This window comes from Canis aureus, chromosome 26, assembly GCF_053574225.1.
Source record: "Canis aureus isolate CA01 chromosome 26, VMU_Caureus_v.1.0, whole genome shotgun sequence".
NCBI lineage: Eukaryota > Metazoa > Chordata > Mammalia > Carnivora > Canidae > Canis > Canis aureus.
This window is the reverse complement of record NC_135636.1, coordinates 34,291,596-34,310,344: the sequence shown is the minus strand read 5'-3', so window position 1 is coordinate 34,310,344 and position 18,749 is coordinate 34,291,596.

Sequence of the window (18,749 nt, the reverse complement as noted above, 5' to 3'; positions counted from 1 at the left end):
ATTTTCTCCCTGCATGGGTTCGGGACACCTAAAAGCAACCCGTGTTCTTCAGCAATCTGAGCCTGCTCATCACCTGTGACATACCCGCTCCTGGGGTTATTGGGAGCACAGAATATGTGTAAAGGCCCTTGAACAGTGCCCGCACAGTATGAGCACTTAATAAACATGAATAGTAATAATAATAGGAATGCAGTAATGATGTGGCTGTTGTTTTGTTAGTAGGAAGGAAACGCCAAGTACCCAGTAGGCGCTGAGAAGTGTGCATAGATTGGCTTGTCCTGAGATGAAACTTGAAGTAATAGGCACTAAAAGTGTCCAGTGCTAGAGCTGAGCTCCTGATGCTGTCCAGGTGTCTAGGCAGCTGCTGCAGAGGCAAAGGGGATGCTCTTAAGTGCACCAAGGACCTCTATGCAGACGCTCACTTCACCCCCACAACCTGGGCACTTCCTTTGGGCCAGGCACAGTGCCGCACCTCCACCCACAAGGATTTTCTCCCCTACAATTTTGAGAAGCAGGTTTCATTGGCACCTCTCTGCTTAAGGCTCGGAGACTAGAAGTCACTCTCCGGGGTCACATAGCCAGTAGATGGCAAAGCTGGAATTTGAACCTATGTTGATTTGGCTGCAGAGATGCAGAAGACTGGCAATAATGGCTGAGAATATGGCTCTGGAATCAGAAAGACCTGGGGCTTTGACTCTGTGTGGCTTCAAGCAAGTAAGAAAGATGTCCAAACCCCAGTTTGCTCATCTGTAAGATGGGACAGTACTAAAAAAAAAAAAATGGGACAGTACTCCGTCTCTTAGTCCAAAAAGCCAACGATTATATGTTGCACCATTGTTTTATGTCACACTAAGAAACACAAAATCATCGCCAGTTAAGCCATGATCTCATGCTTTCTTATCCCTGAGACTTTTAACTTTATACTTATGGAGAGTATTTTATTTAGACATAGATCTTTATCACAAGGCCTTTGTACAAACCTAAGAAGGAAAATACAAGGGAAACAACTCGCTTAAGGTATTCCTAAAACCTCTTCGTGCTCAGAGATGGGCTCAGAATTGGCGATGTCCACGTTTTCCTCACCCTTCTCTTCTGCAACATCGCAAGCATTAGGAGTGGGGTTTCTTTTAAAACCTCTCCTCTATTTTCCTCGGACTTGGAGACGCAGATGCACATTCTGCAAGTTCTTTTTTTTTTTTTTTTATTGGAGTTCAATTTGCCAACATATAGCATAACACCCAGTGCTCATCCCTCAAATGCCCCCCTCATTCTGCAAGTTCTGATGTGTGTTCCCAGACGTGACAATGACATCAAGGCTGCTTCCCAGCTGACAGTGATTGTAAAAAGCATCTCCATTTCAGAGATGTTAAAGTGGAGAAAGGAAGTGTATATGTTAGAATCGATGAGACGTGGTAGCTATCTTCCAGGGTTGTTGGGAGGATTGAATGAGGGGGTGCCTGGAAAGGACTCAAGACGCAACGCGGGACATGTGGTAAGTGCTCCGTGTCGCTGCTGCCATCACTGTCACGGAGTTCCTCCCCTCTGACGTGTGCCGCGTGTATGCGAGGCTCGGGCCTGAGCAGCGAGCAGTGCTGATGAACTAACTGCCTTGTGCTGGGGGAAAGTCTGCTGCATTTCTCTTCCCGTCTCTCGCCCGCCCTACCTGCTCCCAGCCTTCTCTCCCTGCCTCCCCGTCCTCTCTCTACTTTTCTCCTCCTCCTCCTCCTCCTACTTCTCTCTCTCCCTCCTCTCCACCCCCTCTCCAACTCCTCTGCAAATAAATGGCCCTGTCACTCCAGCTCTCTTGTAGGTTTACAGTGAATGGAAGTGTCTTTTTGAAAAGCTTGTTCTGTCTGACATTCTTGACCAGCTCAGGAGAGGGGTCCTTTGCACTCGCCTCTTCTGCTCAGAGATTTGCTCATTTAGTTAAAGATTTACAAGGCTGCTTCTAGGCCTCGAGGGCTCCACCCCACAGCAGAGGCAGCTGGGGTGTGTGTGGGGGGAGGCCAGGGGCAGTCCTGGAGGGGTGTGTCCGTCCCCGGTCCTGTGTCTGGTGGCTGTAGGCAGACCGGCTTAGGGCCTGCCTAAAAAGAAACCATCTATTCTCATTTATGATTCTTTTAAAAAAGAAGTTCACGGCTTTTATGATGAGCCTGATACATGCATTTAATGACATCAAAGTATTTGATTATTGCATTAAGAAGAGGTCTGTGAGCTCTCTGGTGTCCTCAGTTTTAAGTGTATTTTAACTGCCTACAATGAAAGGAACAAGACAAAAAACGAGCTGTGGCAGCCTCGTCATAAATTCTGGGCTGTAATTGACACACCTTTGCTGGCACCGGGAATGGTCCAGGCAGGTGGACACAGGAAGAGGACCAGCAGGGTCTACTTTCTCATGGGCCTGGGTACCGAAAGGAAGGCGAGACCAGCCACCCTGCAGTGCAGATCTTTAGCCAGCATCCAGGCCAGGGAAAAGCCTGGGACCAAGATCAGTCCAGGCTCCACACTGTACCCACCGCTGTGCTGGGCTCTTTATACCCATTACTGTGTTCGGCAGGTCCTTGCTACAAGCCCCATTTTCCAGAAGTGAGGCCACGTGTTCCAAGCCTGCAACTATCAGAGCCATCATCTGAAAACCAGTCTTTCTGACTCGAAGTCTCTGCACCACTGCTGGCTACAGCGCTTGGATGGCTTCTGTCTGGGAAATGGTTAATGGAGAAGGAGGAGGGACTAGGTGCTGAGGCCGAGGGAGCACAGGCCTCCAGAGAGGAGGCACCGTGCCTCCTTCCTCCCACCCGCAGGGCCCCTAGCCCCTCGGATTGTGGTGGAAACAGAATCAGGACAGAAAAAGCCACTTGAAATGAACTGCGCCCAGACAGGCCGCCATGGTGGCGTGATTGATACTAGAGCATGCAGGTGTAATGAAACTGATGCCGGCTCCTCTGCACCTGTGATTTATTGAGGACAAATTTAAGATGAGAAAGGGCCCCATACCAGGAGCTGCATCTTCCCCTCCAAGGGAGGGTGGTCATCCATCACCAGCCATTGCAAGGGCCCATTGCGAGCGGCTCATCAGATGAGCCAATAGTCTCTTTGTTGGGGTTCCTAACAAGTGTTGGATCAGCAAAAGTCTATTTATGCTGGTGGACCTTTCAGGACCAATTTGTAGTGGGTCACTGATTCTGCTGGGGTATTATCTTCTTTACTACTCGGGCCAGTTGGGGAACGCGGCAAAGATTAATGGTTTTGGCTGCTGACTTGCCGCCGCAATCTACTGCTTCTGGACCAAAGATTAAGTTTTTTTGTGTTTTACCAGAAAGGGCCCACCTTGCGTACGAGATGTGCTTTGATTTACTGACTTGTTTATGGGGCAAGGAGTTGTGGAAATGTACTTGGTTGTGGTGAGGATTTGGCAGATGGCTGTGAGGCCTGGCATCCACACTCTCCCTCCTAAGACCCTGGACAGGGAACAGGCACCTCCTGGTGCCATGCGTGGTGTGGGTCCCGCAGGCCCTGGGCAAGTCTCCTCCAGCTTACACGACATCCGAGCCTTGTCTGGCTCCCAGGAGCTGGCTCTGGGTTCAGAGAGGCAGACGGTGCCCTAAACTTTATTATTTTAAACTATGTTACTAAAAAAAAAAAAAAAATCAGTTACAGCTTTTCCTTATTATTTGGAAAATGGCACATGCTCCTGTAATACATCTTGGGGAAAAAAATTAGAGAAGCAAATAAAACCGTGCATAAACCAATTGCCCAGCACTAGGACTGTTATTTCATTCAGGAATTTTTTTTTTTACTGTGCACAAATGTATGCATGCTATTTGACACGATTAGAATCAGACTGGAGTTATGCCAGTTTTTTTTTTTTTTTGTTCTGTGGTTCTATATTTTGCTTTTTACAATGAACATTCTATCAGAAGCATTTCCCCATCTCTTCATCATGTTAATAAGTCATCTTTCCTTTTTCTTTTTCCTTTTTCAGTTGGATTTGTTGTAACACCTCTGGTGCCAGAGGTGGGTTCCTTTATTCAGCAAACGGTTTGCCATGAACCTCTTCTGGGCCAGGGCCTGGGCCGGGTTCAGGGAGCTGAATCAGGCATAGTGCTCGTGAGGTAGAGGTACGGCATCTGCTCATGGGATGATTCTGTGGCCTCCGGGGAACTGCTTCGCCTGCACCTCTCACGAGGGCCCAGAACACCGCCGATGGTTTAGAGGTAGGGGCCTGTGGCTCGTGACCCCTCCAAAGTCCCAATAGAATCATAGTTTCAGAGGAGGAAATGAGGCCCTGCTTCCACGGGAGAGGAGGCTGCTGATGGCTCCAGATGTCCCAGCTTGGTGTTTTAAGGTGATTTGGGGACTGGGAGCTAAGTCCTCCTGCCTGGGTACCAGCAGCCCAATGTTGGAAGACTGGAGGAAAAGCCTTGCAGCGCCCAAAGGACCAGCCACCCCAGGCAGCTGCAGAAACGTCCAAGGAGGCAGGAAGATACAATAAAAGAGTGTTGGCTCGGAACTCAGGACCTCAAAGGGACCTAAGTTTGAATCTCCTGCCCAGTGACCTTGAGCAAGTCACCTTCCCGAGTGATCTGAAAAGTGGGACATGTCCCTCTCAGCTCCCAGGCTTCTGTGTCCATTGACCACATGGAAAGTCCTGTGTGGATGCCAGTGCTCAGTCCCGGCCAGCCCTGCCCCAGGGCCCATTTTCCGGATATCACGCTGACTCCAACAGATGGATGGGCTCTAATTGTTCCAACAACACGTGTGCACTTCACAGGGTCTTTCCTGGGAGGCTTTGTCTTGGGGCCATAAATCACTGGACAACTGTCCCCACGGTTGGCTGGGACTTCCTTCCCCCGACTAGGCTGGCTGGTGGAGGGAGGGGCTGAGCAGGGCACAGGGCTGCTTTTGGTTTTTACATCTCTAATAGGGAGTCTTCCTTACTCAGCATTCTCCAGGTTCCCTTTGTAGTGGCCTTGTCTCTGCCCCGGGGCGGAGTCCCCCCCTTCCCCTCCACCCTGTTCCCAGATTAACATTCTTTAAGTGAGCAGAGCATTTTCACTAGACTACTCCAACACTCGCTTTCCCAGCGCTGGTCGTGGTAACTTGCAGGAGCATTTGTCCGCTGACCCAAGGCCTGGATCTCTATGTGGCGTGTTGTTTATGGGGGAGAGGTTTCTCTTGGTCCAAGCAGAGCTATTGATGCCCTCAGACTTTCCCCAGCCTACGGGTCCTTGTCTCATACCCACCTCCTTACTCCCTCTCTGCTTCTGCCAACCCTCCTGGACTTAACATTCCTGAAAATCCCTCCCACCCTGGGACATCTGCCCTTGCTGTCCTCTGAGCTCCTCCCTGGGCTCTTCACATGGTCATCGCCTCACTGTTCAAGTCTCAGGAGAAATGTCACCCACAGTGCTTCCCTGACCATCCCTCACACCAGACCAAACCGCGTCCCCCCATGTTAAACTGCTGGTTGGCATGCAATGCACTTCATTCAGACGTCTCACGGTCTGTGATGATCTACGTGCGTGATGGCATTTTAACAAGTTGACTGTCAGCACCTCCAAGACAAAGATGATGATCACCTTTGTTCTGGTGAACCTTTCTCAGGGTCTGGCACATTGGAGCCTCTCAACAAATGGATGGATGAATGGATAGATGGATGGACTGGAGAGTAAATGAGTGAACAAATGAATGGATGAGTGGGTGAATGAATGAATGATTTCTAGGTTTGTGTGCAAAGATCTGTTTTTCCTTCTTTGATGGACAAGGAGCAAGGGAGTCTCCCCTGGCCCTCTCATCTCCAGAGGGGACCAAACCTCACTCAAAACCAATGTTTCCGGGATACCTGGGTGACTCAGTGGTTCATTGTCTCTCTTTGGCTCAGGGCATGATCCCGGGGTCCTGGGATCGAGTCCTGTATTGGGCTCCCTGCAGGGATCCTGCTTCTCCCTCTGCCTATGTCTCTGCCTCTCTCTCCACGTCTCTCATGAATAAATAAATAAAATCTTAAAAAAAAACATTTCTGAAACCTGTACTTGTAGCTTTTCCAATATAGTGATCCATCTTCTGCCCTTCTTCTCCTTTTAAACTATGTATTACAAAAATTTCCAAACATACCCAAAAGTAGAGAGAATGATAATAAAGGCTTGTGCACTCCTTATGCCACCTCTGCCCTCACTGGAGTGTTTAAAACACATCCCAGACACTATCTCACTTCTTACATAAATATTTTAGGGGGGCATTACTGATAAGTAATGACTTGAAATTTTTTTAAAACATGACCACAATACTATTATCACATCTAAAAGATAATTTAAAAAACCCAGTTCTTTTAATATCTGCTCTTTGGTTGATGTTCAAACATCCCCAGCTGTCTCAAAAATGTCTTCTTAACATCTAGGCTATTCAGTTAGGTCATCAACGTTGCAGTTGGTAGATACATCTCTTCAGTTTTTAAAAAATCTGCAACTGTCCCCCCGCTTCTCCCCACATTTTAAAAGTCATCTTTTCTTTCTTTTTAAAAATACCATTAGTTTCTTGGTGAACCTGGGAGGTTCATCCTGCAGACTATCCCTTGTTCCTGATGAGGGCCTCCTTATGGTGTCATCGACCATGCTCCTCTGTCCCCTGTGTTTCCTGGGAGCCGGCAGTCACATTCGATTTTGGCTAGAAGCCGTCGGGGGTGGCGCTCTGCACGCCCGTTGCCTTGTGTCCTAATGACCTGTTCTTCTTTAAAGATGTTAGGATTGATCGGTGGCTCGCTCTGCCTTCCTAATGAACTCCTGCTCCTGTCTCTGTTTCCACTGCCACATGAGCCTGTTTGGTAGAACACGTCAGTTGAGAACATTGATGGTATCGAGCAGATGTGGGAGCCGTCAGGGTCTGGTGGCGAATGCCCTGATTTAGAGTCTCAGTCCCAGATAAGAGGTTTCATTTCCCTGCCTCTCGGTTTCCTTGATTGTGAGTTTGGGCAAACAGCAGCGTCTCGGATCGCTAATACGTGGGGGGAATGTTTGGTACCACGCTGTGAACACACGGCACTGAGTACTTCCTGCGTGCTAGCTCGCTTAACGCTCCCAGTGGTTCCGTGAGGTGTACGAGCCATTAACCCCATTATACATAGTGTGGGGAGGAGACACAGTGGTTGGGTAACCTGCCAGAGGTCACACGGCTAGGAAGCAGCAGAGCTGGGAGGTGAACCCAGGCAGCTGGGCTCCAGAGCCCACGCTCGTCGACGCAATGCTGTGTAACACCCACCAAGTCGGCGGGAGGTTCCCTGCTTTCCTCTGTGCCAGATACTTGTCCAGTCATTGCAGGGACTGGGCGTCTGTCGGTTCCTATGCTACGGTGCACGTGGAGGGGTGGACTAAGGTAGCCCCAGTGGCCAAAAGGTGTTTGCCCTTTGAACTTGACAAAGTCATAATTCTGTTCTCTCACTGCTCTGAGGTGCACCAGAACCAGCTTGACAAACTCACATGCAGATGAGAGGTCTGGAGACATAAGGTCCCACCTCCATTTTGGTAGGATTTGACCTCTGCTGAAGCCCAGAAAGGTTAAGTGACTTGCCCAAGATCATGTAGTAAGCCTGTCACTGAGTTAGGATCTCATGAGCCTTGGGCTGTTGCGTCCGGCTCTCCAGGTCGTCTCATGCCCACGTAGAGAGGGCTCTCCCTCTACTCCCCACTCCCATATGCCCTCAGTCATTCAGACAGAAACTCCTCTGGGGGTAACAGTGGACAAACACGCCTGCCAAAGGCACTCTGGCTGTTTAGGGCTTTCCTGGCACATCACAAACATTCTCCTCTGGGTCATTACTGTACAAGTCTAGGCCTGCTAACCTCGCCTTCCTAAGGGCATTCTAGAACTGACCTGGCCTCTCCCTGGGCCTCAGTCCTGAAGCAAAAGCAAATCTTGCTGAGCCGGGATTGGAACCCAGTTCTTCTGATTCCAAATTTGGAAGAGCCAGAAGTGATGCCAGCACATCTGCCATGACTACAGCCCCGTCTTCCCCGTAAGGGAAGTGAGGCCCAGAGAGGGGTGGTCACTGGGCGAACTCCCAGAGCCTTACCTACAGCCGTGCTACAGCCTGGGCTGGCTGTTCCCCCGCAGCCCTGGAGATTCCCAGAGTGGTCTCCTGTTGGGCTCGTACCTACATCCAGACCTGAAGGGGGTCTGGTGAACTCAGAGCAGCAGCAGGGCAGGTGACTGGGGGCGCCTTCTGAGCCAACTGAGCCAGCCCACAGTCTGTAGGTCCAGTTTGTCTGGTTACAAAGGCCAAGACAATAATTAAAGATGTCTTTGGATTCCCTGCGCAGGATCTGGCGCCGACGTCTAGTGGCTCTGTTGGCGCCTTGAGCCGTGGGCACTCGCTAATGGACTGTGGCTGATCCTGGGACTGATTGGCAGCCAGCCTCAAGGTCCTCAGGGGAAACCTGGACATCGTGGCCTCCAGCCTGGAGACGCTTTCCCTTCTGGGAGCCACAGGGGGGCTTCTGGTTGGCCCAAGGCAGGAGTGCCTCTGAGCCCACGGGGTGAGGGGAAACAAACGGTGTGCCTCCCTACCCCTGGGATGGAACAGTAAATGAGCCTTCCAGGCTGCAAAATACAGAAAATTGTCAAAATACTGACTCCATATTTCTTCTCCCGGCTGCTCCTCTGCTCTGCAATCCTGGGCTGGCTAGCACATTATTCTCCACCCCTGCCAGAGTGGGAGGGGGCCCAGTAACAATGCCCAAAAGATGTCCTCCAATACCGCATTGGGGCACAGTGTGGTCCCAGGACAAGCCAGGCTTCCTTCACTCCTAAGGCAGAGGGGAGAAATCAACCCTTTCGGCCACCTCTGAGACCACCCCTGCTTTTCTACCTCCCCCCCTCCCCCCGGCACAGCACAGGCAGAGGCATAAACATGCAGGGAGCAGTCCAGGGAAGAGCATTAGGGAGGCGAGGTTAGAGGAGCAGGCCTTAAAAGCAATGCAAGAACCTCAGACCTTACCTGGTTGGCAATAGGGATCCATTGAAGGTTTCAAAGGGAGAGCAGAAGAGAAGAAACTGGAGTCAGCCCAGAGTCATGGCTCTATCGTGAGCACATCAGGCAGGGATGAAAGGCAGATACAAAACGGAAGCATCTGACCTTTTTCTAGGACACCCAATACTTCTGCGCTTTGCTCATCACCCAAATTTTATTCATTTACCCAAAGAGTGCGAAAAAGGCGCTTTAGGAAACTGCTATAAATCCAGTGCGAGTCACCATGGTAACCTGATTAGCAGCTAAATTAAGTTCATGATTAAGAAGAAATAAATAAAAATAACTCTCCTCCTTGGCTGGGGCTACCCACTGGGCCACTTGCGGCCGAGCAGATGCCAAGGCCTTGGACAGCCTGGGCCTGGGCCCCCTGCAGAGATTCTGGGGCAGGGGTGGGAGGCATGAATCTACCTCCAGAGAAGCAAGGGCCAGTGTTTATCCTGCCTGGGGGTTGATGAGGCCCCTTGCGGCCAGGCTGGGGAATGCAGACTGCTCTTCTGGAGGCCAAACTATGCTTGTCACAAGGGGCCCATGACCTCTAATTGTGCCTTCTGGACCAGTCTTCATTTGTCAGGTCATCTCTTCCATGAATTGCTGCCCCTCCAGTTCCAGGGCCCTATGTGCTGGGTGCCAGGGACCCCAACATGACTCAGACCTGATTTTGGTCCTGGAGGGGCCCCAGTGTGTAGTGAAAACAGATTTAATGGACATTTTGGGTACAGTTTGAAAAGCCCTGATGGAGGTCAGCATAAGGTGCTGTGGACACATGACGCAGGTAGGACTCTGGAAGGGGTGATGATTGAGAAAAAGCAGTTACATGGCTGCTGGAGACTGCCTACTTCAGGTGAGCATTCTGGGCCTTTTGTTTGGAGCTGGCTAGCAGGCTGTTGGTGTCCTAAGGCCAACTTCGAATGGGTTGCCATTGGCCCTCATGAGACCTGAGGGGTCTTCTTGGAGGCTGTGTTGTTAACACATCACAGCAATCGGCAGGAGGAGAGACAGATACAAAGAGAGGAATGAGCCTCCCACTGACCCGAGCCTCCTCCTGGACAGAGCAGCCTAGAGCCAAACAGGCTTTGGATCCTCTTTCTGTCATTTGTTGGGTGTGGCTTCTAGCAAGTGATTTAGTTTAGTCGGGCCTTAGCATCCTTGTCTGTAAACTGGGGGCGAAAATAACAGTAGTTCCTATCTTGTGAGGTCATGGTGGGGGATGAAGTGAGATGATACTAACCCTATGCAGTGTGGGCCTTCACACGTAGAAAACACTAAGATGGTTGCTGCTATAGCTTCACTACCCAGGAAGTCTGCCATGACTCAGTGGAAGGGGTGGTCAGGAAATGCCCTGCTTAGGTCTCTTTCAAGGGAAGTTGCTCTGGGGAGTGCAAATGCCGGACTCCCCCAGCATGCTCAGGCTGAGGCTGCCTTTCCTTCCAAGGGTTCTCAGCCAGTGACTGAGCACAGGGCAGGAGGGCAATGCTCGTGCTGGCCTGTTCCTACAAGATGTGGGGCTCCCAACGGGTGACTTTGGCCCAGGACCACCCTGTGAGCCTGGCTGACACTCTCTGAGCAAGCACTGCGGTCTGAGTTGCCTCCCTCCCAAGTTCCCTTCTTCCCTATCTCCTCCCTCCCACAGATGTCAGGCCTGAGGGCTCTCCTGCCTCCTTCTGCTCCCATCACATTTATCCTTCACAGGTGTCTCCCCCATTTGCATGCCAAATGTCATTTTGGTGTTGGCTTCTCAGTAGACCCAAAATGATGCAGAGGATCAGAGGAAGAGTCCCAGAGGTGGGTGGCAGTGGAGCTAGGTACCTGTGGGTGGGGAGTCAGGGCCTTTGAAGACTCCAGACTCTCCTCATGTCTTGTCTTCAAGTGTGTGTGTGCACACACACATGTGTGTAGGGGGCGTGGACACCCCCCATGCCCTCTTCCATTATTGTGTTGACTATAGTGCAGTGAAAAAGTCTGTTCCCACCAGAAGAAGATGAGCTCTTCAATCTGTTCCCAGATCTTAGGGCTGCAGAAGCCCTCATGCATGGCAGATGCTCAGTCAAAATATCTGAGTGCCTGGGACTTGTATCTTCAATTTTTCTTTGAACAAAATTTTGTTTTCATTTTCTGGTATTTTGAATTGCATCGTTAGCTTATTTAAGCTTTTCAGTTCTTTGTGTGAAGAGACATAGACACATGTATAAATCTTTACACCCACCCAGAAGAGAAATAGCAGCCTTGCTCCGTAGAGACTGCACCTGCCAGCAGACCTTAGAGCCTGCCCCTCTATCTGTGCTGAGCCCTTTGCCATCCCCTTTCTAGAAAGGAGCTTGGGAGTCCCTCAGTTCTGCTCTAGTGGATGAATCTTTTCTGGGCCCTCTCCCCTTCCCTCTCTCCTCTGGCTCCCAGCTTTCCCCCCATCTCTCCCTCCCTGCTAGGCAAGATCAGGGAAGCTGCAAACCCAACCCTTACATCAAAAAGGAACTTGAAAAATACTTGGAGCAAAAATTGCTAACTGTGCATCCTTGCTCTGTGCTGGCTCTGATATTAAATCAGGAAATGGCACTGAACAGCCGCTCCAAACACAGAAACAGGGGTTGTCAACACAGAAACCAAAAGCAATCTCTAACAGGCAGAGGTGAAAGGGACCTGGCACCAGGCCGGAATGGGGGGCTGAGGCCCAGAAATGGATTCCTGAGCCTGGCTTGTTCATGCCGTGTCTCCAGCGTACAGAATGCAGCCAGGCTCACAGTCCCTGGCAAAGAGCACACCGTGTCTCCGTGGGAAATGAAAGAGAGTTAAGATGTTACTTAAATACCTTCGGGATGCTCCTTTTCATTTCTACAGATATATATTGAGCACCTACTATGTGACCAACAGTGACCCAGGAAAGATGCTTGCCCCATGTGGAGATGATCTTCTAGCCCTTAAGATAGGGGTCTCTTTGGCAAGGCATTCAAGACCCTTTAAGCAGGGGCTCCTGCAGAACCATGAAGCTCTATCTCTAGCCTCCTGGAAATAGCTCCCCAAGTGCCTGTGACAGCGCTCCTGCTCTGTGCCTTTGAGTTGGACCTACCAGCAGGTCTTCCTGCACTTCTTGGACAATTTCCGCTCAGCCTTCGATGCTTTAGTCAAGTGTTACCTCTGCTTTGCAACCCTGGTCAGCCAACTCCTCTTCCCACTCCCCATAGAACAAAGGGCTCATTTGCTGGGGATCTACTGGCATTATGGATGCATCTCCATCATACCACCTCTCCAGCTGCAATGGGAAGGTCTGCAGTTTCCTGGAGGGGAAGAAAGAAGCCATGCCCATCCCTGTGTCCTCACCTCCTAGTACCGGTCACAGAATAGACACAAATAGAGCTGACACAAAAATGAAAGATCTTGATAAAATCCATTGTTGGTGTGGCTGTGAGGAAAAAGTTTGCCTTCACATATTTCTGATGGGAAATTAAATAGGTACAACCTTCACAGAGGCTAATTTACCAGCATGAACATTACAAATTGTGTTCATCTTTCAACCCAGCAATTTTATTTCTTGCTATCTCTTCTGAAGAAATACTTGCACACATGCAAAAAGGAACTATTTGTTGTGGGATTGTTTGCAAGAGTGAAGTACCAGAAATAGCTTAAATGTCCATAAATACAAGACTGGATAAAAAAAAAAACCCAGCAACACTACAGAGCATCCACTGGACGAATTGCCACGCATTAGTTAAAAGGAAGAAGCTCTCTGTGTATTGACGCAGAAGTTGCTGAGTAAAAATAAAAAGCAAGCTGTAGCTCTAGACAGAGATGTTAAAACTATATTGTTGCATTTTTTACAATGAGAAAGTAGGCTTGTATATCTTGTATAATTCATTTTCAAAAGAGGAAAGGTAAGAAAGAGATTGAGTGACCACAGGAGCTCCCGGCTGAGATGAGCCTGGGCTCAGGTACAGCCAAACAGCCTTATTCTCTCCATCAGCCCCTGGCAGCAGGTTCCCCCCAGTGTGACAGTGCTACCCACACCCCTGTGCCCAGAAGCTTGTTCCCCAAGCTGTGATGAGCATGTGGTGGGGAGCTAGACCCCTGCAGCCCTGAAGAACATTAAGGCAGAGGAGGAGAAAAGAAGGGAGGCCAGTAGGATGGGGTCACTCAGGTCATCCAGATGTGCTCTGAGTTGGTCCCTGGTCTGCAGAGGAAGGAATAGGATTGGTTCAGGAATGAATGATTGTTAACTAGGGGAGAAGAGAGGACTGGAGGGCATGCAGGAAAGGCCTGGGGGTTCTGAGACAGCATACTGCAAGGAAGCACTGGTGTGTGTCTAATTGTTAACTTCATTCATTCATTCATTCATTCATTCATTCATTCATTCTTCCACAACTGTCACTGAGTTCCTCCTGGGATGGGCATGGCACCGGCTGCTGGGGACACACAGACAACTCTATCGCAGTGTCTCCCTCCAGAAGCTCATGGTCAAATTCCATCTAGTTTCTCAAAGGTCATTTCTGGGACCCCAAACATCCAAATTACCTAAGGAACTTATTAAAATGCAAATTCCTGGGCTCTCCTCTAGACCTATAAAGTCAGACTGTGCCCAGGAATCTGTTTAACACATTTTCTCAAGTAGAAAGCATTTGGACTAACTGGCCAAAGCCTTTTCTTGACCTGTATTATCTGTCAAGTCCTCTCCCAAAGTTGAGGTCTGCGTAATCTAGCCTGGGAGGGAAGGGATTGAGGGAAGAGCCATGCCATATGACTTCAGTGTGTGAGATTTCCTTCAAGTGACTGGGACCTTGCCCTGGCTCCTGGACTCTTCTCCCCATGTCTATTCCCAGGTAGGTCCCTCTGAGGCCTGGGAAGAGCCATAGACTACATCTTCTAAGTCCTTCAGAGCAAGAAGACTAACTCATATTAGGCAGGGGGAATGGCCAGTGCAAAGGTCCTGTGGAAGAACATTACTTGGGCTGTGGAAAAACTTACAGTAGGCAGTGTGCTTGGAGCACTTTGAGGGGAATACAGTGAGAGATGAGGTAAGAGATGCTGGCAGAGCAGGGAATTCTGGGGATGAAAGCCATGCTAAGGAGTTTAGTTCTTTGTCCAAGTATTGAAAGAATTTGTAGGTAAACTGGGGGAAGGTAGAATGGATGAAGGTAGAATGGTCAGATTTATAGAACATGAAAGCTGGCTTCATGACTCTGTGGACAAGAAGAAAGTCCCTGTGTAGTCATCTAAGTGAAAGCTAAAGCAAGAGAGGGAGGACCCAAGATCTTGAGATGGAGCGATGGACAGATAGGTGATGGTTGGTCTGTGGGAGGTGAAGGCCTTGGCCTTGAGGAAATGATGAGGTTTCAGAGTCTCCAATGCTGGCTCTGAGGTCATGGGCAGGTGGTAGTGGGAAAGGGAGCCTTGCTGGTCATCCCTCACCGGCTCTGAGTGGTAGTGAACTTCTCATCAGTATCGGGCCATCTCTCTCTCTCTCTCTCTCTCTCTCTCTCTCTCTCTCTCTCTCTCTCTCTCTCTCTCTCCTTCTTTTTCTCTCCTGATAAGAGATGGACAAATAGGAGCTGAAGGGCAAAAAGGCTGAAGGTCAAACTCAGACCAGAGAGAGGCAGGATGAAGGACCAAGGCCAAATGTAGAGGTCAGGTCAAGGCCAAGGGTAAAGGACAAGGTAAGAGGGCGCTGCAAAATTTCTCTTTTTTTTTTTTTTTTTTTTAATTTCTCTCCTTTGGCTTGCATCCCACCTTGATTTCTCTCCCATCCTGACCCAGTGCCACAGAGTCAGGAAAGAGGACAGGGAAAGAAAAAGGGCTCAAAGATGCTTGACTACCCTGCCCTTCTCACTGAGCTGTCTGCAGAGACTTGGCAGGGAGCAGAGGCTCTGCTGTGACCTGAATGGAACCACTGAGGCTGTGAAGAGTTGGAAACCCTGACCCAGACAGCAGATGGGGAACTATGCTGACACCTGGGCCCCAGGACGCCACCTAGTCCCGACAGAGATCACATACTTCATAGTATTCAGAATCCTGGACTCGGGGCCAGAAGCCCCAGCTCATTGCTGCTGTGTAGCCAAAGAATTCACTTTGCCTCTCAGAGCTTCCTCTGTGTAGGTATAGATAACCCTCCCCACCTGAAAGTGCAGCGGTGAGGACCAAACAGGTTGATAAAACCGCTATGTGTCTGTACTTACCTGCTTGCCTACACATCTCTGCAAAATAAGGATAATAATAGTTGCTACCTTATAGAGTTGTGAGAATTGAAGGAAAAAAGCTTTGCAAGTCCCCATCCAAGTGGGAGTGAATATCACAAACCAATACCCCATCTCTATTGGAGGCAATATTGCCCAGTAGGGTGTCTAACACAGCGCTGTCCAATAGGAATAAAGTGTAAGCCACGTAATGTAACTTAAAAACTTCTAGTATTTATGTTAAAACAAAATAAAAAGAAGCAAATGAAACAGTTTTAATAATAAATTCTCACTCCTAAGCGTGTTTGTGTGGGTGGGGGTGGTTGGGGGTGTCTCTGGTTCCCAGGAGAGGGAGTGGGGGGAAGGGCTCTGCAAAGTAGGGTCACTCTGGCTCCCTCCTGAGACCACGGAGTCCTTTGGGTGCTCAAGGCCACCAGGAACCAGAAGCCCAAGCATACCTTTCTGGAAGCACTGGGTTGGAATCTGATGGGCATTGTGTGGGGCAGGGGACAGTGGAAGTGACAGCTGCCTTTGGGAAAAAGGAAGAGGAGGAAGAAAAGGCTCCTGCCTCTTCTTAGGTCTTAGGAAGCTCAGAGGGAGTGGGAGCAACAGAATCCTTCTGGCTGAGCCTTGAAGAAGGTGGCAGAGACCTCTGGGCATTTTGGAGGAGACAGGTGATGGACTTCTGGGTGACTCGGATGCAGAAGGCTAGCTCCTCTCTGGTCGAACTCATTCTGGGGCGGTTGGGACCACTGGCCTTTTTGGAGACCCGGGAGAGTACAATCCTGCAACCCACCCTGCACTTAGGCCAGGAGTTTCCGGCTCTGTGATTCCAAGCAGTGCTTGTGTCCTGCTTACACACACACACACACACACACACACACTGCTCCTGCACACCTCCCACCGCACTCATGCACGCACACAGACGCCGGCTCCTGTGCCAAGCACCGCAACCCTTAGGAAACGACGGGAGTACCGTGCATCTAGAGGCTGAGCGCGGCTGCGGGGCTGCGGGCGGCGGGGAGCGGCGCGCCGGGCTGGAGGCGCACGGAGAGCGGAGAGCGCGCCGCGGGGCCACTCTCGGGTTAGCGGGTTGCCGAACAGCAGCCCGCAGGAGCAGCGCAGCGAACCTCCAAGCGGGCGGCTGGCGGAGGGTAGTGCTCCCTTGAGAAGAACTTCTCGGTGCACCCCACCCCGAGGGCCCCGGGGTTCCGCGGTGGCGCGGGCAGCGCAGAGCCTTCTCGCTCAATCAGATACAGCTGGAGAATCCCAAAGTGGTGCGCCCAGGACGCATCGCCTCTGGCCCAACTTGGTGTGCGTAGGAAAAGAAGGTCGAGCATGGGTGAAAACTTCAGATGGGAGTTTTGGGGGCAAGAGACGCCAAACTGTTCAGTAGAGGGCTCTGGCCGCCAACAACAGTCCTCGGCTCCAGTTCAAAAGAGCCTTGGGGGCTCCACGCCCCACTCCTGTGTCTTGGGCCTCGGTCCCTCCCTCTGCTTCTCCTGGACTCTCCACTTCTTCCATCATCCATTTCCTATTCTTCCCCCCCTCCCACCCCCCCCCCCAGCTAGTCTTTTAGGCCAGGAGCGCAGCCTCCAGGAACTGCCCCCACTGACCGACCCCGGCGCACTGATCCCCAGAGCCCCAGCCGCAGAGAGGTGGCAGCCGGTGGTGGCTGTGGGGGAGCGAGAGAGGCCAGAGGGTTTGGGGCCCGCCGAGACCCCCCGGCGGAGAGTTGCGGGTGTGGGGGAGGCTAGGCCGAGAAGTGAGGTGGGCTGCCCTGCAGCGGCCTCTGTTCAGGAGCAACCTGCGAGCCTCGTTTACTCACCCAGTTCCAACATTTTTTTGGAGGTGGTTGGGGGGTGGGGTGGGGTTGGAGAGGAGGCACTGGCTGGGCTGGGAGCGTGGCAAGAAACCAGGTTTGGGGGGAAGGTGGACCTAGGGATAGACGCAGATAGCGCAGTCCGAGCCCAGGGGATGGGACAGACCGCAACGGAGACGGAGGTACAGGGACAAAGGAGGAGCGCATCTGCCCAGACAAAGCCCGAGTTCCAGAAGCCCTGAGACGGCCGCCGGACGCCCCAGGAGAGGGGGATGTTTGGAACCTCAGGGCCGGGGCGGAGGGAACCCCTCGGGCCTTGAGAGAGGCCACACTGCGAGATTCGGTTCCTGTCCTGGACAGCGAAGGTCAAGCAGCCCCGGGGCTGGGAGTGGGAGGGGGGACACTGGCCCGACAGGCAGCCTCGGTGCAGACGCAGGGGTCCACAGCCTCAGGTGTGCTCTCGGAGCCACCAGGCTCCTTCCCGGCCCGGAAGGAGGGCGCGCCGGCTGGGGGTCAGCGGCACCCAGAGCGCCTAGCGCGCTGTCCGGCCCTGACCGCCTCAGCCCGGAGCCCCAGTCTGCACAGACCCGGACGGCCTCCAGACGTTCCCCCGCTGAGCCGCGGTGCGGGTGTGCTCTCACCGTGTGCTAACACGACCCGGGCAGGGAGGGGGCTGGTCCCCGCTGCCCGGCTTGGGGCAGAGGTGGGGCGGCTGCAGGGCCCAGGCTCTGCCGGGAGACCGCCGAGTGGTTTCTGCCGAGAGCACGCTCCTGCGAAGGGTTGAGGACGGGCTCTTCCAGCGTTACAGGTTTGCTGATCCAAACCTTTCAGTTCACGTTTTAGTTCAAATATATTCACTTTACTAAAAACAGGCGGCTCCAGACCACACCCCACCCCAGCTGCACCGAGGGCGCAAAAGAATAGAGTTTTCAGATTAACTGGAGGCAAATTATTTTACCTTCTCACACTAAAAATAATAATAATAATAATAATAAATAATAATTAATAATAAATCTGCCTGTCTCCGCACGGGTGTGGCCCACCTGACCCCTACGCGCGGTGTCAGTCGTGCTGGCTCTGCACGGGCAGCGGCCGGGACACACTCACCCAGGGCGCGCTTCTGCCTTTCGCTGCACGCGCCCAAAGCTGCAGAGCAGAAGGCGACGCGGGAGGCGGGTCGGGTCTCCGGGTACAGCGAATTTGCGATTTATCCGGTTCCTGCGCCCGGGCTGGGGGGGTCTCGGGAAGAGACTCCCCCCCCCCCCCGGGCCATGCTGAGCCCGAGTCAGGAGGGGTACGCAGCGCCCAAGCCCCGCCCGGATGCCTCGTGCGCCGTGGGCTCCCCGTCTGCGCTCCGGGGAGGTTTCTCATCGGACAGCCCTGGGCCCCTCCGCTGTGGCCGTTCCGCTTTCAGCCACTGGCGTAACCGGGCCCCTGACCATCCCGCGCAGGGGGCTGCCCAAGGGCATCCCAGGGTCCCTCCCGCATCCCCTCTGCCCCCTTGCCCCGAGCTGGGGCGCGCGCTAGTTTCACGCGCGGCGATCAGCGCCGAACTCGCGGCGGGGTCCCGGGACGGGACCCGGGGACCCGCGCGTGGCTCTAGGGGAACCAGTCCTGGGCCGCGGTGCTCACACAGCCTCAGTTCTGGGCCGGCCTGGATCGGACCAGTTGGGAAGACCCAGCTGGGCGCGAGGCGTCGTCCCAGCCTGCGGGCGGCGGGGCGGGCCGGGCCGTGCCGCGCGCCTTTGCG